This window comes from Eumetopias jubatus, unplaced genomic scaffold (assembly GCF_037043125.1).
Source record: "Eumetopias jubatus isolate StellerSeaLion01/CBP00866 unplaced genomic scaffold, mEumJub1_p1.0 scaffold_114, whole genome shotgun sequence".
NCBI classification, from domain to species: Eukaryota; Metazoa; Chordata; class Mammalia; order Carnivora; family Otariidae; genus Eumetopias; species Eumetopias jubatus.
Window position 1 is genome coordinate 393,242 of NW_028274920.1, and position 24,495 is coordinate 417,736.

A 24,495-nucleotide genomic window follows, 5' to 3' on the forward strand; every position below is an offset into this window, starting at 1 on the left:
GGCGTCAGCAGCAGTGGGGGCGCTAGAGACCCACAGGCCACCTCCGGCTGTGCCACATTGGGCCTGGGCTGGCAGGGAGCCCCAGTCTCCCTCTCTCCCCGGGGAAGGGGATGTCCATGCCCAGACCTGCCACGGGGCCAGCGTGGGAACCCATGGTGTCCGTCACAGGTTATGTGGGAGAGCGTGTGAAGCAGGGCACCCCCAGAAGCAAGCCGGTCAGCCAGGCTGGTGGAGGGGTAGGTGGCCTGCCTGCGTGTGAGTGCGTCTCCAGGGCCATGAGCGTGTGACCACCCTCGGCCATCCCAAAGGTGCCCAGAAGGTCCTTGGGAAATGCCCATGGACAGAGGCAAATAACGATGCAGGGGGTGGGGAGGGAGAGAGGCCAGGAGGGGCTGCTCCCTCTTCCAACCCAGCTTAGAAACTCTCCCACCAGGCCTGCCAGAGACACTGCATCCTGGGGAGGGCCCATCTGGGTCACAGCCTGTGGGGGTGGGGGTCCTCTCCACTGTCCTTGCCGCCATCTGCAGATTTCTCATCTCCTTGCAGAGTGGAAACGGGGGTGCTCCACCCATCCCCAGCTGTGTGCCCAGCATCCGGAACATGCTGGAACATGTGCCCGGAACATGCCAGAACACCCAGCCGAGAGTCCTGCTCGGTTTCTGTTGACTCAGTGAGTTAGGAGGCTGTTCTGAGGAGGCTGGCACAGGGTCACCAGCCCATCCAGGGCTCGGTGTCCTCGTCTATGAAAAAGGCAATGAAAGAGGTGATATTTAGGGACCCCCCTGGGGCCCACATTCTGAGTCTAATGTTTAAAAGGAATGAGATGAAAGTAAAGGGAGAAGCTGATCAGGGTTAAAGACGTTTCCATGGAAATGAAACACCCTGGCTGGAGTCAGGCCCCTCGGCAGCCCTGAAGTTGCAAGGAAGTTTCCAGAATTACGGCATCTGCCTGCCCATTGAGGGAGAAGCTTACTGTGCCTCCGTCGCTCCACTCAGAGCTGCCTGCTGTACACTGAACATTGGCCACCAAAGCCAGGCATGCCCTAATCCCTGGAACCATCAGTGAGACCTCGTGTTTGGAGAAAGGGCTTTGTGGTTGGGATTAAGTTAAAGATTCTGAGAGACCATCCTGGATTATCAGGATGGGCCGTAAGTGCAGTCCCGCGTGTCTTGGTCCGAGAGAGGCCAGGGGAGAGGTGACACAGGTGCAGGGTAGGGCCGCGTGACCACAGGGGTGGAGACCAGAGTGACTGGCCCAGGCTGCAGAGGCGGGCAGCGCCAAGGCTGGGAGGGCCTCCAGGCGCTCGCCTTCCTGCCACCATCCTGACTTTGGCTCCGTGAATGGACTCCTGGCCTCCAGATGTGAGGGAGAGAGACGAACATCTGTGGGACGTTGTTACGGTGGCCCCAGGGGGCTGGCGGCCGGGCACGGGAGCTGGGCTGCAGCTTGCCAGGCAGGAAGGTGTGTGGTGGGCTCCGTGGCTCACCCGGCGGCAAGCATGCGAGACCTCAGCCCCGTCCAGCTCCCTGGAGAGGACGTAGGAGGGGCCGTGTGGATGCAGACTCACCTGCCCTGTGAGGATCACCCCGAAATCCTGAGACGCTCTGTTCCTTTTACGTCCCTGGTTCTGCTTCACAAAGGCAAAATGACCCCCGGCTGTTCACACCAGTCCCTGCTGACTCCCCGCATGACGACGACGGGCTCTGTGTCCCACTGTCCTCAGCACCGAAGGAGCGTGGATCCGCACACAGATCCGCAGGAAGCGTATACGGGCGCGAAGCTCTCAGGTTTGAGCTGGGACTTGTTCTGAGCAGCCCTTCCCGAGGCCTCCTTGCACCCTGGAGCCCTTGCCAGGCCTTTGGGAGGAGAAGCTGCATCCCCAGCCCGGCCTGCTGGAAGGTCCTTCTGCACCACCGCCTCCCTCCCAAGCCACACGTCTGCCAGGACACTCACGCGGAAACACCAGCCCTCACACAAACGTGCGAGGGCCCCTGGGGAGCCCAGCCTGGGGTCAGGCCCCACTGGGAGACAGGAAGTCAGTAGGCGTCCGGAAGGAGGTGACCTGCCTGGGACCACACAGCCCAGACAACAAAGCAGGGACTCTGGGTCCGCTCACCTCTGCACGAAGCATTCTGCAATTCACAGAACTTTAATGTCCAGAAATTGAAGCTCGTTCCAAGTGCCAAAACTTTAATAATGTTTTAATGGACTGTTTGATTCAAAATGTTCATTTAAGTATGATTTAAGCTTCTTATTTTTCTGAAATGTGTTTTAGGATGTTCTGCATCCTCAAGTACAATTTGACACGCAAACAAAGCTGCACCACAGGGGTCCCGGGAGGGGTGGGAGGTCCGCACTCGGCTCTCTGGCAGGAAAAGCCACAAGCTGGCACATCTCAGCAGAGAAGCACCTCCTTTCCCCTCTGGCAGCCTGGGGTGGGGGGGGCAGGTGGGCACAGTTACCGTCCTGCAGGGGCAGCGGGGGGCCAAGGTGGGGAGAAGGCAGCCCTGCCCGCCAGGGAGGGTTTGTCCGGCCTCTCTGGGCAGGACCAGGCACAGCGATGGGGGCCCCGGGGCACAGGGTCACTGGCTGGGGTGCAGGCTCTGTGGGTGGATCTCTGACCAGTTGCAGGAAATGCTATGTGCCTTGTGGTATGTTCTCCCATTCACACTTCCCGCAACTTTAGGATACGCATGTGGTTCCTCACTTGGGGACGTTCTCGGGAGCAATGTCATGGAAGGAGAGGCCCGTTACGTTCTAGGACGCTTGATCGCCTTGACAAATTCTCGGAGAGTGTGCATCACTGGGGGCTTACGATGGTGTTGCCCTTGTCTGTGCGTTTTTACTTTTTAACTTTTACTGCAGTGTCACATGCCTGCAGAAAAGTGCACAATGCACCAACGCACCGCTCCGGGTCTCGTTCCCACGTGCCGTGGAGCCCCCACGCCATGCGAGGAACAGTGTGGTCAACATCCAGAAGCCGTCCTCCCGTCGCCTGCCAGCCCCGAGCCCCGGGACGCCCCTGCCCTGCACATGGCAGCTCATCACCCACGTGCGCGGACGTCCCAACGGCTCGTTGTATGCTCACACCGGGGACGGTCCTGGGCACCGCACGAAGCTGCCGCTGTGACTCTGTTACCATTTACTGTTCCAGCCTGTGCAATCCAGACCTCTACGATCCACTTTACTCTCCGTGGACAGTCGGGTTGTTCCCTGCTTTTGGATATTTCAAGATTTTATTTATTTATTTATTTGAGAGAGAGAATGAGAGACAGAGAGCATGAGAGGGAAGAGGGTCAGAGGGAGAAGCAGACTCCCCGCTGAGCAGGGAGCCTGATGTGGGACTCGATCCCGGGACTCCGGGATCATGACCGGAGCCGAAGGCAGTTGCTTAACCAACTGAGCCACCCAGGCACCCTTGGATATTTCAAATAAAGCTGCTGTGAATGTGCTTGCACATGGCCCTCTCCGTGGGCACAGGCTGAGGGACGGCCAGGTCACGGGGCTGGCGGACATGTTCACCGTTAGCCGGAAGGTTTCCCACCATTCTAACGGCGGACTGTCTACCCCTTGCCGGGGGTGTGGGAGGTGTGTGGGGGGGTGTTGCAGAACTCCCTCCACGCTGTAACTTCTCTTTCTTAATGATGTCTTCTAAATAATGAGAGGCCTTGGGCGCCTGGGTGGCTCAGTCGTTAAGCGTCTGCCTTCGGCTCAGGTCATGATCCCAGGGTCCTGGGATCGAGCCCCACATCCGGCTCCTTGCTCGGCGGGAAGCCTGCTTCTCCCTCTCCCACTCCCCCTGCTTGTGCACATGCTCTCGCTGTGTCTCTCTCTGTCAAATAAATAAATAAAATCTTTAAAAAAAAATAGATAACGAAAGGCCTTAATTCTAAGACAATCCACCGTGTCAGTCTTTGCCCGTAGGTTAGCGGTTGTGCATCCTAAGACTGTACATACATCCTAATGTCATACTATCTTGAGATCCTAAATATCGTTTCCTGTATTACCTGGTAGAAAACTTTTTTGGTCTCTCATTTTTGGCTCCACGGTCTCCCTGGAACTGGTTTCTGTGGATGCTGTGAAATAAGGGTTTTATCAGTCAGCTGTTGCTGGATAACAAGCCCCCCAAATCTAGGAGTTTAAAACACCAGCTGTGCATCTGGCTCATGAGTGTGGGCTTGGCCCGGCTGCTCTGGGCTGTTGTGGCTTTTCGATCTCTGTACCAGCAGCAGGTCACTTGCTTGGGTGACCTGCGAGGCCTCCCTTGTGTTCTGGGGCGGGCAGGCTGACCAGCAGGGGACACAGGTCCCTGGGCCGTATGCCTCTCATCATCCAAGGGCCGCATGGGGCCATGATGGGGTTCTCAAGGAGAGCAACGTGGCAAGCCCAGGATGCAAATGCTTTTGGGTCTGCACATATGTCCTGTCAGCTACAGTCCTATTGGCCAAAGTAAATCTCGAGCCAAGGCCAGGGCCTGAAAGGGACACCCAAGAAACACAGTGACAGGGCACAGAGATGGGGAGGGGGACTCTGTGGCCACATTTCCAATCCAACACAGTCCATCTGCTGGCCCCACATTGTCCTTGTTCCCCCACATGTAAAACACACTCGACCTCCCCAGGACCCAGGTCTCATTTGACTGTAGCCTCAGGTCCACGTCCTGGATCCTCTCCATGCAAAGAGCCAAGGAGCAGAGAGACAGCATCTGCTCCCAAACCCACACCCATGGCTCCCTGTGCTTTAGAGGGTCCGATTTCTGTGGGACCTTCAGATGCCCCGAGTCCTTTCACCTGGCTGAAGGTCTGCATGGCATCGCCTTCAGTCTTTCAAAGGGGTCGTACCCCTCGGTTTGACTAAAGTTCATTAGCTGCATTTTCCAACTTCGAGCCATCCCAGGCGACAGTTCTGCCCGTTGTTTGGCACGCACATAATATAGGCTGTCCGCACTCAGCGTCCGTGATAAATGCCTCCTCGTTTTCCCAGCCTCTGCCAGCCAAAGGACTGGGGTCTTTGTGACAGCAGCATCCCCACGTCTAGGAGGCAATTCCTGTATTGGTCAGGCTTGCAGGACCACACACCACCTCAGAAGGTGGAAGCTGAAGTCACCAAGCGCTCTCTGAGCTCCCGCCCCGGGGGCTGTGCCCCCCACCCCGTCTGCTCCTGCACCTGCTGTTGTGCGTTTAATGCTGATACGTTCTCAGCCCCGCACAAAGTTACGAGTGTTGCTTCATGCCATCGATAGTTCTCCAGCGTCGCCCACAGGTCTCTCCTCATTGTCATCACCCTTCGCGGACGGCGCAGTGCCCGTCCGTCTTCGATGGCGGCCCTTCCGTGTGAGTGACGCCAAGCTGCCCAACAGGAACTCTGTCGGCTGTTTATTTGTGGGGCTGTGGAAACGTCTTCTTTTACTTTCCTTTTTTTCTCTTTGTCCTTGCTGTTCACATCTTCGTTTTTATTTTCTTAGGTGACATTTTCTTTTAATATTCCTGCTTGGTGTTTTGGTGCTTGTTCAGTATCTTTCACCTGGCTGAAGGTCTGCATGGCACCGCCTTCAATCTCTATTGAAATCATCAGCCATTATGTCTTTAAACACTTCTTTGGCTCTTTCCCCCTTTCCTCCTCCCTGTCTCTGGGGTGTGCAGGACCCCTCCCGTTGTGTCACTGGTGCCTTGTCCCCCTTCTTCTGTAGTTGCCAGCGTCTGTCTGTCCATGCTTCCCTCTGCTATCCTCCAAGCAGTCGTCCACTACAGGAATTAAATCTAGGAAGAGCTATACCATACGACCCACAAGGCCGCCGACCAGACCCCAGGTGAGATGCGTGCATTGCCCCACACCGAAGGAGAGGACCCAGCCGGGGTGCCCATCGCCCTCTGCTCACCTCAGTGGGTGTGAGGACTTCATGGGATGGGGTCCCCCGACACACTGAGCCGCCAGTCTGCATAGTGAGTGTTAGCAAAGCTCAGTTTCTTTCTCATGGTTGAAGAGCAAATACAGGGAAAAAAAACTCCGTTATTTTCACGCACCGCAGCTTCCTAACCAGCATGCTCACATCGTCGAGAAGGGGTCTTCCCCCCTTCCCCCCACGTCCAGTGGAAGACGGTCTCAGCCTGATCCCAAGAGGCGCCCAGAGGAACAAAGCGCCTTCACTCTGCAGCTCTGACAATAGCTCTGGGGAGCGTGAGCAGAGCCATGACTCCACTCCGTGGAAACCACACTGTGCACCCAAACCCCAGGCTTTCATGCTGTTTTGAAGACGTCTGGCCTACATCTTATTTTTGCCCTAGGATGTTTTCAGAGACAGCCTCTGTCAGACTGAATTTGAGTCACTTCTGGGCTTATTTAAAATTTGATGTTCTTGGTACAATGTTCTCAGCTAATCGCTGTCTGTTCTGGGAAGAGCTGAAGCATCTCCCTCATCTGAGTCAGCTTTGGACTTGCCCCCAGCCGCCTGGAGGAGCGGCCTGTGGCCACCTCACCTTCGCACACAGGCACCATCTCTAGGCTGCTCCTGACACAAACACCTCTGGGGCATGGCCTCTCCCTCACGCACGGTCATTCCAGCTTCAGGCTGCTCTCAGCTCCCGGTCTTCTCCTCCCCGGGGTCCAATCAAGAGCCTGCACACCCTCCGTCCCCAACACAGTCACAACCTCAAGCCACTGCAGAGGGAAGAGGCAGCAAGGCCAGGGGACAGACAGGGTTGGGGAAAAGCAGGGCGACGGCCCCCAGGGGCTAAGAAAGAGAGCAGATTACACGGAAGGAGAAAGAAGGAAGGAGGTGACAGAGCAGAAATCATGTGAGAACAGACGTGTAACAAAGAAAACATCAACAAGCTGACACTTGGTTCTGGTAAGTGATCAATAAAATTGATACTATCACAAATCAATGACTGCTCTCAGGAGCGGAAGCATGGGCCCCTGCAGACCCCACACGTTAGACCTAACCGTTAGCAAAGTCAGGCCGCGCAAAATGGACGAGGTCCTTGAAAAACAGGACCTCCCAAAATTGACACAAGCAGATATAAAACTCTGAAATGTCCTATGTCTTACAGAAATTGAGCCTGTAATCAGACACCTTCCCAAAGAAAAGTGCAGGCCCTGAGGGGTCCCCGGTGAGCTTTCCTTTAAGGAAAAATGAATATACTCTTGCTCTTGCTTCTGAAAAACTAGGAGACACACCCAACTCACTTAGCGAAACCCATGGGCCCGTGCTCCCCGTGAACATCACACAAAACCTTAAACACAGTTCTAGCAAGTTGAATTCAGTGACTGAGAGGAGCTATGCCAGGAATGCTTATTGTTTGAACACTCAAAATCAATCAACGTGGTGCCTGGGTGGCTCAGTCATTGAGCGTCTGCCTTCGGCTCAGGTCGTGGTCCCAGGGTCCTGGGATCGAGCCCCACATCGGGCTCCCTGCTCAGCGGGAAGCCTGCTTCTCTCTCTCTCCCACTCCCCCTGCTTGTGTTCCTGCTCTCGCTCTCGCTCTCTGTGTCAAATAAATAAATAAAATCTTAAAAAAAAAAGTCAATCAACTGATTGACAGAACAGAGGAGAAAAACCGTAGGATCAACCCAATAGGTGCAGAAAAAAAAAATGATAAAGTCGAGCCTGTTTGTGATTTTTTTAAAGAACTACTTGCAAACTGGAAGTGGAAGGTCCCAATCTGATAAAGCCGTTTGCAGAAACCTTGCAGGTGAGGTCATGCCTGATGGAGGACCATTAAGCATCACACGGGCACTGGAATGGGGAGACAGAAACACTTTCAGTCCGTGGCGCTGTGGCACCCAGTGTCTGTGTGGACATAAGGAACTGTGGTCTTTGTGTTACGGCACACACAGACCGACTTAAAGTGGGTCACAGACCGAGATGGGGGGAGGGACACACATGCAATTGAGATTCTGGAGGAAGTCACAGAAGGATGTCTTCTGACCTTGGCTTTGGTGAGGACTTCTTGGGCAGAATGATAAAGTACAAACTGTAAAATAAAAATATCGATAACTTAGACTTCATTGAAATTGAATACTTCTGCTCATCAAAAGACACCATTCAGAAAATGAAAAAGCAAACTGAAGTCCAGTGAAAATATCTGTGATCCGTGGGACAAGGGACTTCTCCCCAGAACACATAGAGAACAAGAAGCAATAAAAAGGACAAACACCCCAGCCAAGACTTGGCAAAGATGTGAGCTGACGCTGCACAGAAGAGGGCGTCTGCGTGGCCAGTAAGCACGTGAAACTGCACACAGCATTGTTGCTGGGTAGAGATGAGATGCCGCCGCACAACCCCCAGGATGTCTGTGATGAAAAGCACAACAGCACCAGGTGTCGGCAAGGGTGCAGGGCCGCAGGGACGCTCATCCACGGCCCGTGGGAGTGTCAGCAGCACAACCACTCTGGAAAGCCTTCTGATGGTTTCTAGTAAGGCTGAGCACGCGTCCACCCCAGGGCCCAGCGACTCTCCTTCCGAGCGTGTGCCCAGAAGGGACGGGTGCCTCTGTCCACAAAAGACCGGGACAGGGATGGGCACAGCAACCTCGTTCATGACACCCCTGACCTGGAAACAGTCAGCACGTGGAGGATGGACACACCTCGCGGCCCCCGTGGGGGGGGAGCAGCCCGCCGTGGAGATTAGCAGGACCGTGCTGTGCGTTACCCCACGCATGGTTCTCAGAGATCATGTTGATGGAGAAATCAGAGCAATGGGGCAACGGTAGGACTCCGTTCAGCTGGAAGTTCTGGAAAGGCCAAGCGAACGTGCGGCGCTCGCAACCAGACAGACTACGCATGCAGGGTGGAGGCGGGGCTGCCGCCTGGGAGGAGGCAGGGAAGGGCCCCCGAGTCCTGCCCCGGGGGTGGTCACATGAGCGTGTACAGGCATAAAACTGATTCTGCTAAGATTTGTGCATCTTACTCTGTGTAAATTAATTTTAAAAAATTAATCAAAAAACCAAACAAACCAAGAACCTTTCAAAATACAACCTGACATTGGTCGTGAATCCGTGGGGCGTGAGAGACGTGGCAGGGTCAAGGCTTCGGCAGCAGCGGCCGGTGAGTGACAGTCCCAGGGACGCCTGCAGGCCGCTGTGGGACGCCCGCCACCCCAGCCCTGGGAACGACACCCGAGTCCCAAGTCGAGCTAGCCGAAGACGGTCACTTTCTTCTAAGCGCATTTTATAGAGGATCTTTACATCAACGTGTTTGCTGTCTGTCCCCCTTTGGCTCGACCAAGGCATTGTTGTCATATAATACACCGCATGTCTTCCAGGACACGGCTTGTTGAGTTCTGACACACATGTGAAAATATGTCCACAGCCCAGACAATGAACCATGCCGCCACCCGCAGAGCCCCGGCCGCTGGTGTGAGTGTTTCGAGCGTTGTCCGTGTCACGGGGACACATCCTGCTCTCCCCTAACTAACGATCTCATTCCCAGCCTCTGCTGGGTGGGCTGCTTTTGGGGAAGCGTGACTGGAGAAATTTGCTCGGGGCGGAGCGGAGCCTTGCGGGCGGGCGGTCTGACGCACTGTTCTGAGCATCTCAGAGCTGCAGCTAGAGTCCTGGGGCTGCCTGCAGCCAGGGGCAAAAGGAGGACGCAGGGAAACCATCTAGGACTGTTTGAAAGGTCAATTGCTGATTCAATTTCTTTAAAAGATACAGACCTACTCAGATTATCTGTTTAAGTATACTTAAAAGTGGACATGGCTTTCCTTTTCCACAGAAAACATATAGCAGAGAACACTTTTCCCAGAGTATTTCTATAAGAATGTGCTTAAGAACTCCAAGTACAAAAAGATCAAATACTGTAAATATAACAAACCAGAGTTAAGTCACATAAGGAAGTAGCCATCAATGCCATTCAAAGAACAGATCACTACGAAATACTAGAAATTAAGGAGATGAACGTATTCTTGACAAGAAAACAAATTTCAAACTAAAGTCAATGAGCATATACATGCATTTTTTTTTACATCCCAGATTTTACCTATCAGTCATTTGCATCAGAATAACCAGCCACAGAGCAAAGCACTACAGTTGAAAGAACACTGGGTTTGACATCAGAATGGTCTGGGTTCAAATATGAACTCTACCAAAACTGCAGTGGCTCAGGGCAAATCACATGGCCTGAGCTTCAGGTCCCTCACCTGTAACATGGAGATAAGCCAACCTACCTTGAATGGCAGTTATGCAAATGAGCAAGTTACTGACACTCACGAGGTAGTCAAAAAAAAAGCAGTATCATCATCATCTACACGTAAAAATGTCCTTCCAAAGATCACCAATGATGATCTATCTTGTTTAAAAAGTTAAATTTGCATTTGTCTTTGAAATAAACCCACTGACAATTATTTTTAAAATATTCTGAGTTGGAGTGTCACAGAAGTGTAAAAGATATGATTAGTATGCCTTCTTCAACATTTTTTACTATTTTTAGGTGACAATGACATAACAAAATCAGCCATTTTAAAGTGAATACAGCACTGAGTCCATTCACGATGTTGTGCAACCCACTCTATCAAGCTCAAAAACATTTTCCTCACCACAGAGGACGTGTCATGACCACTAAGCAGCTGCCCCCCGCCCGCCGCTGCCGCCACTTCCCAGGGCCGTGGCGACCACAACCTGCTTTCTAGCTCCATTCATCTACCTGTTCTGATACTTCGTGTAAATGACATAGAGTCCGTGACCCTTTGTGTCTGATTTCTCTCACAGAGTGTAATGTTTCCAAGGGGCATCCGGGTTTATCAGTATTCATTAATTTTTATGGTTGGATAATATTCCAATGTGAAAAAACACCATAATTTGTCCATTCACCCACCGGTGGACATGTGGGCAATTATAAATAGTGCTGCATGAACATGGGTGGATGCCTATCTGCCTGAGTCCCTGTTTTCGATTCTAAAGGCATCTGGAAATGTCTCAATCCGCCTTCATTTGTGAATGAGAGGTTTACGGACATCCAATGCTTGGTGGATCATTTTTTTCTTTTCCCATCTTAATAATGTCACCCCACGTCCTTCTGACCTCCAGCGTTTCTGACTCAAGAGCCCTTCCTTGTGTGTTTCTCTCTTGCTGCTTTCAGAATATCCTCTTGGTCCTCGGGTTTCAACAGTTTGATTGTCATGTGTCTCAGTGCGGATTTCCTTGCATTTATCTTTCTAGGGATTCACTGATTTTCCCGAGTATGGAGAGTCATGTCTTTCATCAAATTTGGGACGTTAATGGCTACTACTCCCTACAACATTCTCTCCACCCTTTCTCCCTTCCAAGATGCCCAGTGTGTGCACATGTAGTACGCTTGGCACCACCCACAAGTCCCTTAGGACCTGCTTATTTTCCTTCACTCTTCCTTCTGCTTCTGAGAATGGGTGATTCCACTTGAAATTATCTAGTTATTGAAATTACCTAGGTTCAAGGTCACTGATGCCTTCTTCTGCCAGCTCAACTCTGCTACTGAAACTCTCCAGTGAGTTTTTCCTTTAATTTATTGTACTTTTCAGCACCAGAATTTTTGCTTTTTGCTTCTTTTATAATTTATATACCTTTATTGGTATTCTGTATGTTAATACATCATTTTTCGGGGTGCCTGGGTGGCTCAGTCGTTAAGTGTGTCTGCCTTCGTTTCAGGTCATGATCCCAGGGGTCCTGGGATCGAACCCCACACCTTGGGCTCCCTGCTCAGCGGGAAGCCTGCTGCTCCCTCTCCCTTTGACCCTCCCTCTGCTTATGTTCCTTCTCTCGCTGTGTCTCTCTCTGTCAAAGAAAGAAATATAATCTTAAAAAAACAAAACAAAACAAAAAAACCCATCATTTTTCCTAATCCTGTCAGTGTTTTTCAGTTGTTTCCTTTAGCTCCTTGGACAGACTTAAGGCAGCTGATCTAGACTTTGTCTCCTAAGTCCAGAATCTGGGCTTCTGCAGGGACGGTTTCTGTTCATTTCCTCTGTGACTAGGCCACATGGTTTCTCTGCATGTTCTGTAATTTTTTTGTGGAAACCTGTACACTTTGACTATTATAATCTGGTAAATCAGGAAATCAGGCACTTCCCCCTCTTCTGGGTTTGTTTTGTTGTTCGGTATATGCTTCAGCCATGCACGTAGAGTGACTTTTGTAGACTCATTTTGTAAAGTGTGTATTCTTTGTCATGTATGGAGAGAAGTCTTTCAGCCAGTGTTTTGGAAAGGATTTCCTTGCATGGGGAGGGGGCGAGACTAAGAAAGGGAAGCATGGTGGGAGGGAAGAAGGAAAGCGTTGCGAGGGGGGAGGAACGAAGCAAGGGAGGGAGAAAGGGAGACCAACCTCTCCCGATCGTCGCAGACTGCCTCTGTGCTGGGGACTCCAACACAGAGCCAGGCTGCCTAGAACTCAGCCTGAGCTTTCCCCTCTGCTTGCACTGAGCCTAGAGACCGGCCAGAGGCAAAACGCTTTCTCGGGGTCTTTTCTGAGTGTGATCTAGGGCTGGCCTTGGATGTGACTTTCAAAACTCCCCAGGAAACACAGGCACTTTTACATGCCCCAATTTTCCAAAGAAGTCCCCTCTCCAGCTTCCTCGGCTTGGCACGTGACCCTCTATTCTGTGTGTCGACTGTCAATGCTGGCCCCAAGCTACTGCTGCCTCTCCTCAGCCTGACATGGGCTTGAGAAATGCCCACCGGCTTTTGGCTCCTCTGTCCTGAGTGACATCCATGTTAGATGAAAGAAAGACATCCTGAGTCCGTCCTTCATGTGTCCCTCACAGGTTGGACAGACAGACACAATTCTCTGCAAGTAAGTTCTGCTCTACTCCCTTCAGAGCAGGGTCCAGAGTCCCCAGTCAAGAATGTGGGCTGCATTCCTCATGGCAGGAGCTTGGCTTTTCCGTGCTTCTGTGGAAGAAAGGAAGGGCATGCAGGACTGCCTCCTCTGCCAGTTTCTCAGATGCCACCATACCATTTAGTTCTGAATGATACAATTAATACACAGAAACAAATCTCTACACAGTCCAAATACCACAGTTAAAAACAATTTAAAAAATAAGCCAGGATCTGTATTATATTCTAAAAAAGACATACCAAGGTTACACCGAATTTGCCTGGCCATTCTGGGGACTCTCTTTTCCAAAACGGAAGCATACCTCTTTTCTACAACACACCTAACCTCTATCATGCCACAGCTTTAAGCATCAAAGCTTCTTAATAGTTAATCATTCAACTTAACCTCAAAAGAATAGTCTTTTCAATAAATGGTACTGGGACAACTGGATACTCACATGCAAAGGAATGTGAACCCATATCACACACCATACACAAAATATGAAATGAAAGTGGATCACACATCTGAATGTCAGAGCTAAAACTATAAAATCCCTGGAAGAAAATACAGAAGTAAATCCTGGTGACCTCGGGTTGGTAAACTGTTTCTTAGCTCCAATGCCAAAGGCAAAAGCAACAGAAGAAAACACAGATGAGTTGGACATCATAACATGAAAACTCTGTGCGTCAGAGGATACCGAGAAGAAGAAAACACACGCCACAGAACGAGACAAAATATTTCCAAACCATATATTGACAAGGGACTTAAATCCAGATTGTATAAAGAATGCTTACAAGTCAATAATTAAAAAACAATTAATCCAGTTAAAACAGTAAGCCCGGGGACGGGTGAGCCTGGGGATGCGTATTAACGAGGGCACGTTCTGCATGGAGCACTGGGTGTTGTACGCAAACAGTGAATCATGGAACCTACATCAAAAACCAATGATGTAATGGATGGTGACTAACATAACACAGCAAAATAAAATTAAAAAAAAAAAAAGGTGGTATCTTAAAAGAGGTACACACAATGAGAAAAAAAAAAAAACAGTAAGCAAAACATCTGAATAAACACCTCTCCAAAGACATACAATCACCTGATAAGCAGATGGAAAGATGCTCAATAGCACTAGTCGTCGGGGAAAGACAAATCAAGCCACAGTGAGATACCACTTCACACCCGACAGGACGGCCACAATAAAGAAGACAGACAGTAACAGTGCCCGTGAGGATGTGGAGAAACTGGAACCTTCACACACTGCCGGTGAGAATGCAAAATGGGGCAGCCAATTAGGAAAACAGCTTGGCAGTTTATCAAAAACATAGTTACCATATAATCCAGCAATTTCACTTCTAGGTATATTTACAAAAGAAATAAAACAATGTTCACACAAAAACACTCACATACGGACATTCGCAGCAGCACTATTTACAACAGCCTAGAGTGGAAACAAACCAAACGTCCGTCTACAGATGAATCGGTGAACACAACGCGGAATACCCCAGAGTGGAATATTATTTGGCAACAAACAGAAATAAAGCCTGACAGGTGCCACAACACCGACGAACCTTGAACACAGAATGCCAAGTGAAAGAAGCCTGTGACAAAAGCCCACATACTGCACGATTCCACTTCTGTGACCTGTCCTAAGAGGCAAATCCACGGAGACAGAGAGCAGACTGGGGGCTGCCTGGGCCTGGAAGAGGGTCCGAAGGGGCAAGAATGGGATGATGGCTAATATATTCAGTTTCTTTCTAGGATGTTAAAAATTTTCCAAAATTAGGGGTGCCTGGGTGGCTCAGTTGGTTGGGCGGCTGCCTTCAGCTCAGGTCATGATCCTGGGGTCCTGGGATCAAGCCCCACGTCCAGCTCCCTGCTCAGCAGACAGCCTGCTTCTCCCTCTCCCTCTGCCTGCCACTCTGCCTACTTGTGCTCTCTGTCGAATAAATAAAATCTTTAAAAAAAAAAAAAAAAGGTTCCAAAATTAGATGGTGTTAATAGTTTCATAACTCTGTGAACATACCAAAAACCATTGAACTGTATAATTTAAATGGATAAACTTTATGTTATATGAAATATATCCCAATAAGCTACAGAAATATTTTTTGGAGAATTATTTCAAATAAATAAATCCAGTGTACAAATGTCCACATGTAAACAGAAGATACAAACTCCATTTTAAACCTCATTTTATAAACAGGCTTCCAAGTTCTTATGCATACTTGTCTAGCTCTTCAGTGCCCTCCTTCACTGTCCCTCGCTGAGGTAATGACTGTCACGGTGTCACTTTCCGACAGGCATAATGCCTGCCTATAATGGCTTCTCCCACACTCCTCTACACATCGCTTCTTCTCCACTGGGACTGAGAGACCAAATAAACAAGCTCCTTAAAAACATAAAATTAGGGAAGGGTTAAAGCCCTGAATGAAGTGAAGGAGAAATGGGCATAAAGCAGTTATCATTTTGGATCATGACATTTATGGTAAGGGCTCCAAGTCCCTTCACTTAAGGCCATGGTACCAGATGTCTGTCCGACCCTTACGACTGCGTTTAAATAGAACACAAACAGAGATTTTAGGTAAGGTGATATTCACAGAAAATGTGCATACACCAGTTGGGTTTCACATGTGTTCTCTTGAAATTGTAGTCATGAGATTACTAAAAAAATTAATTAGATACCATATGTAATCGAAAAATACTATTTTCTAACAGAATTAAGACACGTTTTCTTTCACTTATGTTAACTCTAAAATGATGATTACAGTTAGCAAATGATAAGCTAGATCAAAAGGGTCTTGCTAACCTCTTACTGTAAGCTTGCTGTATAGCTGTGAATTCACTTCCTTGTCTCGCTGAAAACGCCGGAATTCATCAATTGCTTCCCTCATGGTAGTAACAGCCAAAACAAATCCCTATAAAACAAAATAAAATATGGTATTTGAGAAAACTAGCTTTAACAAAAAAGTTAAGGGAATATTCTTTTACCAAGCAGTTTTACTTCCCCCCCATTTATGTTACTTCTAAAACATAAACGAAAACAAAGAAAAAAGACAAAAAAGTAATAATGAAACACTACAAGAGGAATATAATACATACTAAAAGATTTACAATTCTCCCTATTCCCAAATAATTTTTTTAAATTCATATCATAACATGTACAAGCTAAACATCAGAAAATACTTAGTAACCCAAAGAAAAAAGAAATCAACAATCTGAAAAAACAAAAAAACAAAAAAAACCCCAGGAATTCTATTTAGAACGCTCGTGCCTTTAAATATCAAATTACCAAAGGCTGACATAAAATCTTATGCTTTCTGCGCTTGAATTCTGTTGGTGGAAGAAAGCAGGAAGGAACGCGGCGCAATCCCAACACGACAGCCTCCTCCTGTGCAGGCTTGTCCGCTTTGTAAGCAAAACCTCAACAGGTCAACTTGAGGCTACAGAAATAAACTCTGATGTGCTTGTGATCTCTTGTGAAATCTGTTATGCCCCCGACATGTGGCTGACAACTCAGAGGCTACACTTGTGTTTTCCGAGTGTGAACACTCTTCAAGTCTACCTCTCTACGACCACAGACTCTTCAGAAGGCTGCATGTTACACGGACGCGCATTCCCCAGGCTACTCTGTGAATGACCCAACGCTGGACAACTGCCCTCAAAGGACAACAGTCTGTCACTCCAGGGCTGTGTCTGTGTCACCAACAGGCCACATGAGGTGAGCCCTTGTGTTTACTCAAAGTTGATCCTCCCTGCTACGCTCAGAGTTGTACCATCACCGCCATCTGACTGTACACTATTCTCATCACCCCAAAGAGAGAGCAATCCCACACTGGACAGTGGTCACCCTCATCTCCTCCAGCCCCCAACCCCTGGCAACCACGAGTCCAACTTTCTGTCTCTATGAATTCGCCTCTTCTGGGTGATGTGGCCCGTTTAGCATTTTGATGAACAGCCAAGCTTCCTCCCAAAGTGGTTATAACCCTTAACGGGAGCTTATTGGCCATTCGTATCTTCTTGGGATAAATGTGTGTTCAGATCCTACAGCCACTTGTTAACGGTGTCATTTGTCTTTTCACTGTGAAGCTCTAAGAGCTCTTTGTATTATTCTGGAAACAAATACCTCGTTAGACATGGGATTAGCATATGTGAGAGTACAAATATTTTCCCCCACTCTAGGTTATCATTTTATTTTCCTGATGGTATCCTCTGATGTCCAGAAGTTTTTAATTTGGATAAATACAATTTAAGTTTTTTTTAGTCACTTGGGCTTTTACCATCCAAGATCACAAAAATTGGCCTCTATGTTTTCCGCCAGGAGTCTTACAGTTTTAGCTCTTCCGCTGAGGTCTATGATCCATTACGAGGGGTTTTCTGGGTATGACCTGAGGGAGGGGCCCAACTTCCTTCTTTCGCATCCAGCTGTCCAGGTGCCCCAGCACCATTCGTGGAGTGCACTGAACAATCCACCGGACGGTGTGAGCATCCTTGCCGAAAACCAATCTGTCATGAATGTAAAGGTTTATTCCTGGACTCTACGTTGTATTCGTTGGTCTATTCATTTCTCCTTCTGCCAGTCCCACACCTTCTTGATTACTGTGGCTTTGAAACGAGCTCTGAAATGGGGAAGCAGGAGTCCTCCAATGCTGATCTTCTTTTCTGGGTTGCACTGGCTACTCTGGGTCTCCTGCATTTCCATATGAATTTTAGAGTCAGCTCGTGAGTTTCTGCCAAAAAGCCAAATGGGATTTTTGACAGATTGTGCTGAATCTGCAGATCAATTTGGAGAGTGCTGCCACTGTAACAATACTGTCTTTCAATTCCTGAACATGGGATGACTTTTATTTATTTAGATCTTTGATTTTTTTTTAAAAAAATGTTTTATTAGTTTCCAGCAGGCAACCCTGTATTTTAGCTAAATCTATTCCTATTTTTTTCTTTCTGATGCCACAACAACGGAACTGTTATTGTAATTTCATTTTCAGATGATCACTGCTGGTATACAGAAATACAAGTGGTTTTGTGTATCTATGTTGTACCCGACAACCTTCCTACCTCATTTCTTAGTTCTAACATTTCTCTGTGTGTGGACACCTCAGACTTCCCAGTGTACAAGATCACGCCACTGTGAAAAGAGCCCAGGCCTCCTTCTTCCCTTTCTATCTAGATGTGTTTTAGTACAGGTAAAGACAGAGAAAAAACTATGAAAATCCAAAGCAGGAGACACCAAAATATTCTCTTAACAAACTTAGTGTTATCAAAAGCCTTAAAATTTGCACACACTTTAACCAAACAGTTTCACTTCTGGAAATTTATCCTAAAAAACAAAACAAAACAAAAAAACAAGGATCCCAGCAGCATCCAATATAAAAAACTGGAAATAACCTGAATGTCTATAAGTAGGAAATTCATGGTACACGCATATGTTGAAATACTGTATTTCCTGAATTCAAAGATGCGGTTAGTCTCAGGTGCGAAGACAATACCACTTTAAAAACAAAAACTCTAAGTCTCAACTGAGTTTTAGTAACATGAAACATAACGCATCCACCGAAGCAGGAAATACAGTTCTATGCAGCTGTTCTCATGCAGGAGAATATTTACTGTTGCAGACCATGTTCCCAGAGTATACGTAATTTCTTACAATTCTACTTGGGACCCCCTTGCCTTGAGAGAGAGAGGGGACAATGGCTGTCAAGCCTATGTTCCTCAGAGACTGAAGACAGTATTGTCAGAGGAGTGGCTCTGAATCAGGCAAACGTGGCACCATCACCGGGAAGGTTTTCTGCACTATAGATCTGCTCGAGCCCTCTGCCTGGGACGTGTACTTTCACCTCCCCTCTCCAAAGAACAGGCCCACACATACATATGTCACCTAGACTCTCCAGGTCAGTCTGACTTCCACCCTGGACACCTATGGCTTAAAGACAGCAAAAGTTACTTCTCCATTCATCAAGTAATTATAAACCACAAAACATAATAGTTCCTAGTGCTTCCAAGAACTCAGGAAGTGAAAATAAGCTCTCATTTCTAAAGCAGTAATATTAGAGAAGATCACCAAATAGGGGCAGGTCCCAACTTCTGAAACTGGAGGGAAGCACTCTTCAAGGAGACAGAGCCCTGGGCACAGGCAAAGACTGCTAGGACCTGCAAGCCACTCTGGGCCACACCTCAAATCTAGGGTTTACCTGAACACAGGACAGATGTGCAGGACCAGCAACAACCAAGAGGTGTCACGCCCATACTACCATGGCAGTCGCCGGCATATCTACCCTGAGAAAAGCCCCAAGAGCCAGCCTTGCAACATAAAGCAGGTGACGAGAAAGGCACAGCCGATGCCATGCCACCATTTCCTTCTTAACAACTGGAGTCTACCACACATGGGCCTCCACCTTTAGGGTTTAGATCTACTGGGTCGTAACTGGATTAGAACAGACCGGTGGCCTATGGAAGATGTGGACAAGTGGCCCCACAGGAGTACCTGGACCTTCCCGTGACCTCAGCACCAAGCAGGTCAAAGATGGAAGCTACAGTAATGCCACCTAGAAGAGCCAAAAGCAAACCCAAGAGGGTGACGGTATTCCACAGCAAAACCACAGTATTTGTGGCATCAGTCTGTCAGTCACAATGCCTGACAGGAATGTGTCACACAGCCGGTTCATGGGCCGGGACTAAATCTTGTACCACAAAGTAGAATTCCTTCTTCCTACTTCTCCGGATGGCCCAGGGGCCATGTGGAGTAAGTGCCAAAACAAGAGGTATTTTTATAAAAAGAGAAAAAATTCTACTGATATATCATATATTAAATATTAAATTCTATAATTCTATAATTCTATTGATAGAATATCAGTTTAACCACACCAGAAACTTTTCTATGTATTTTAAATAAGCTACCTTTAAATGCCACAGAAACGCTTAGCTCTACTTAAGACAGGGAAACTCAGACACAAGCAGCACACGTACCTTTGCAAAGGTCACACTAAATGTGCAGCTTATGTTAAGCATGTTTGTCTCTGGACAGCAGGAGGTATAAGTCCAGGTATGATTTGGTTTCTCCTTTCCATACTCCATCCACACCTCCAACATGCAGAGACACTCAGAAGAAAGAGTGGACAGAAGGAAGGACCGAAAATCAGAGTCCTCGCAGACTGACTGATCACCTACGCAGTCTATCTGGCTTTCCATTAACAAAATACCACGAACACAGCTTATGTGGAAGATGCCGTGTTAACGATCCAGACCTCCTTTGTCTAAGAACCGCTTGCATGGCTAGATCTATTCTACCCGATTCACTCTGATAGAAGCATTACAATCCGTTTTGTTACTATGATTATACTAGCTCTACCTCAAAGAGCTGCTGTGGAAACTGAATGATGCAAAAGGTAATCTTCATTCTGACCCAAGAATGCAGTAAAATCACTTATTTTCAGTTTGCTCTCCTGTTCTATGGCAAATGTAACAGAAATTAGATCAGAGCTGAAGCTAGTAAATAACATTGCCCAGAGTGCTTGATATAGAAAGATTATTAAACCATCACTGTCTTCAGAAATACCCTTGAGGTGGAGAGCAGAACAAATGTGAAGTGCCCTGTTTAAAATTAGTGGACGTCAGACGTAAGATTTTATAACTGCCGGCTGTATGATGATTTTATGCTTCCCTGGCAGGCTTCTGGCAAGGAGGAATCTGGAAATGCTAACTAATTCCTTTCTCTGGGCAACCTTACAGGTACTTACAGAACCTGAGAAACCAGGCAGAGAAAAGACGTCAAACACTGAGTGTAAGGACCACATGCTAGTGCAGGCCCTCGACACAGGACAGGGCCAAACATAGTGGTCAAGAAAGAGCAAGGAATCGGGAGCTAGGAAGGAATCCCGCTGAAGCACACCTCCTTTATTTAAAAAAATATATATATAGGGCGCCTGGGTGGCTCAGTTGGTTAAGCGACTGCCTTCCGCTCAGGTCATGATTTGGGAGTCCCGGGATCAAGTCCCGCATCAGGCTCCCTGCTCAGCAGGGAGTCTGCTTCTCCCTCTGACCCTCCCTCCTCTCATGTGCTCTCTCTCTCTCTCTCATTCTCTCTCTCAAATAAATAAAATCTTTAAAAAAATTTAAAAAAAAATAAAAAATATATATATTATATGTGTGTGTGTGTGTATACATTTACACAGTTTAGATGTAGATTTAGTTTAAAGGTTCTTTAAGTTTGCCTAGATTAATAAAAAAGATCTTCTGTATATAATATCTGAATTTTCAGTTTAAAAAAATTTTTTTCTGAGGTGACTTTGGATCAACGAACCAATATACCTCAGCCTGCCTCTTGGATTCAAAGGTGAATCTAATGGACACATCACCCTTTTAAGAGTTTTGCTAAATCAGAGGTTAAGATGTATATAGCAGTGCAAGCATAGATACTAACAAATCTTCAGTATCGATTATCTGATGAAAGGCATCGATCGTGGCTGCTACCCAACCAAAGAACAACAGGACATGGTTTCGTAAAGCAGACCACTTCTGAGGTCTAATGGTGCGGTATGAGAGCAGGGACATGAGAACCTGGCCAGGCATGTCACCAGGCAACATTAAGCGTTACTCAAATGGGAAAAATGGGCTTTTCTCCTTTCTTTGGGGCCCCTGACACACAAGTGCAGCAGAGTAACAATGTCCCTTCCCTGAACACCGCAGCAGGGGCTGACCTAGGCACTTCTGTAAATGCAGTCGTTAATTCTCACACGCCAACAAGAGAAGGACTAAGTACTTCCAACGCCTCTAGCTGACAATCGAGTCAGAGGACGTAAACATCACACGGAAGCACAGGAAGGACAGGCACCGACGCTCACACGCACGCTCTCACTCCAGCTCTGGCCGACACAGTCAATTCTGTGCATGAATTCCTCATCAGGAATCCATCTAAAACTAACATTTTCTTTGGTTAAAAGCTACTTAAATCACAGTTAATAGGAAAGATGCAAAAGCAAAACAGAAATGAACACATTTTACTTTAGATTTTTAAGAAGATCTTAAATTCTGAGACTATCACTGCTCAAGTGAATCTTAACCCAAGATGGGAGTGAAACTGAAGAGGTTCAGGGCAACCTCGTGAAGCCGGGGGTAGACAAAGTGGCCAGAAATAAACACACTGAAATCGTAACTATAGTTGTGTTTTTAGGATGAGCCAGTATTTTCTCTATGCTCTAAAATTTCTGTCATGCTCTACTGCTTTTATTGGAAACTGGGAAAAGTAAGGAGCAGTCTGTCACTCAGACTTCCAGGATGCACACAGCCTAAGGGGTCTCCGGCTCACGTGCACAGGGAACAACATACAATCACAGTGACCATTATAGCAAAGTCTGTAACTGTGAAAAATGAGAAGAAACCTCAAAGTCTCTTTTTCTGGAAAGATGGACATGTTCATTCAATGGAGTACTTCAGAGAAGTGAAAAGTGAATGTGTCACCATGGATCCATTTTAGAAATCAACGTTAAGCCAAAAAAGCGTGATACAACAGGAAACGGACAGTAAGATAATCTTTATATAGATTTTTTAAAGCATGCAAACAATACTATTATTTTAGTGACACAAACATAAGTAGTGAAATTATTAGGAGATGTAACAACTGAATTTCAGACGCAGAACAGAAGTTGCCTTCGGGGGAAGAAAGGTGCGAGGAACAAAGCCAACAGGCATGGGGGAGCCGGGCTGGAGAGACAGACCTGGTATCACAGGGCACGTACAGGATGCCCCAAGGAGACCACCCCCCATGCCCGCCAGCAAAGGCTCCCAGTGGCCTCTGAGCCAAGACGCACAGGCAGCGCAAGGGCCCGACACCCCCGGCGAGGCTGCGAAGTCGGTCAGTGGCAGAGCTCTGGAAAACCCTGTAAGCGAAGTCCAATGGTACACAGCAGCAGTATCATGCTTCTGAAAACCTGATCGATTTATCTCTCAACCATCTCCACTCTGAAAACTAAATACTAAATATTAATAATTTAACTTAATTTCAAAAATCTTTTCTTTTACCAGAGGAGCCCAGTAGGTGTAGAGATAGCCTATTTTCAATGCTGGCACAAACTGTGAGCAGGATAGAGATTCAAGAAAAACTTGAATTGTTCATATAAAACCTAAAAAGGAAAAGAAAAAATTAACACAATCTCTCCAAGGACAACCTTTAAAAGTTCAACTAAATAATTAAATCAGCACAATAGCTAACTATATTTCCATCAAACAGTGACAATATGCCCTCAGTTACAGTAAATTAAGTAATTCTGACACTGGCTTTCCAATAACTAAATTACATCTATATTTATTTAAAATTATATTTAAAATAAACTGAAAAAACAATTAGAACTTCCAATTATGTTAAAAGCATCCTCTAAAAGTTTTTAGTTTCTTGTATACAATTTCCAGTTTTGCACACTCCTCTGTAAATCTCTGTATGTATATCAAAGCAAATGAGATAGCGAAATCTTCCCAATGTAAGTCAATAAATATATTATTTATATACACACAAATGTGTATCTTGATAACTCAGAAACTCTTACAATGGGAAAGTTCTATTAACCTTATATTTATGAAACGGTAAAAAATAAAATATAATACCCACGTTTCTGAACATGAACATCTGGGTAGCTTTAAAATAACTGAGCGAACAAGCAAAACATACACAATTTGACTTCACAAAGACTGTCTTAATCTCCTCTATTTACTTCTCTCGAAGTATAAGAAATCATGACATAAAAAAGTATGTGAATTGCACACCAATTCAGGAAGACAGCGACCTATATATTCTTTAAAATCTCTTGGCAGTTGATCTGCAATAATATTTTCAAATACAAAAGAAGTATCCTTCAACAAAATTTTAGGAATGCAAATCCTGCAACTTTGTTTTTGTTTTTTAATTCAAATAGAGTTATTTTTAAGGAAGAAAACCCAAGAGCCAGTATATTAAAAGACTTCTATTTACAAATTCTCAAATTATTAAATTTAAATTGAAAATCAAAATGGAACAAATTTCATGTTTATAGATGAGAATAATTCAAACGGCACACTATCATTGCAATTAAACTTACAACCTTGCAACTTCCAGATCAAAATCTCTTTGGATGCCATTTTATATGCAACTTGGAGGGTATGGAAATTTTAACAAGAGCAGAGCAATGGGTTAAGTACTTATTGTTGACTTAAAGAGTCTGGAACCACAGTTTTTATATAATGACGTTTTCTACGTTACCATACAGCTGTTTGTGCAACTCAAAAATCAGCTACAATGATAACACGTTTATATTCATAATCATATTCAATTGCTGTCTAAAGATGTTTTGAGTCATTTCATAAATTAACCTCAGCAGGAGAGAAAGCTCTTTCTCCTCAGTGATTTCTTTAAAATCTCAGGTAGCATAAATTATATCTATTAGCAATTCAAAAATTGCCATTTGTGCTAAAAATGGCATAGAATTCCTACTGTGCAATTACCAAATGTTTCTAAAATACTACGTTTTAGATGAAAAGCCTAATTTAAGAGACAATCTAAGAACGAGAATTCACACGGTAACAGTGGTGCAGCCACACCAACAGGTGCTCTCAGGACACAGCCCATCCTGGTGGGCTGCAGGGATTTGCTCTGGTCACAGTGAGGCTGCACTGTGGGCTTTAAGCCACTGTAATCAATACTCTGTTGTCTACCGAATGAACTTTGTGACCTTTAGGAAAATGTACAA

The 24,495-nt window shown here is 46.7% G+C and overlaps 1 protein-coding gene across 14 annotated transcripts in view; it reads right to left on the reverse strand.

The window, feature by feature from the left end:
• Nucleotides 1-3,742: 3,742 nt before the first annotated feature.
• The window catches only part of LOC114203734 (putative phospholipid-transporting ATPase IIB), a 55,889-nt gene continuing 35,136 nt past the window's right edge, over nt 3,743-24,495 (reverse strand). For 6 of the 14 annotated variants that reach the window (XR_015767507.1, XR_015767495.1, XR_015767505.1 and 3 more), the window contains 3 exons: nt 22,799-22,899; nt 15,591-15,699; nt 13,523-15,173 (listed from right to left, as the gene is read on the reverse strand). The gene's annotated coding sequence lies outside the window, so the exon portion shown is untranslated. The other 8 variants (XR_015767496.1, XR_015767506.1, XR_015767501.1 and 5 more) reach the window with 8 other exon arrangements.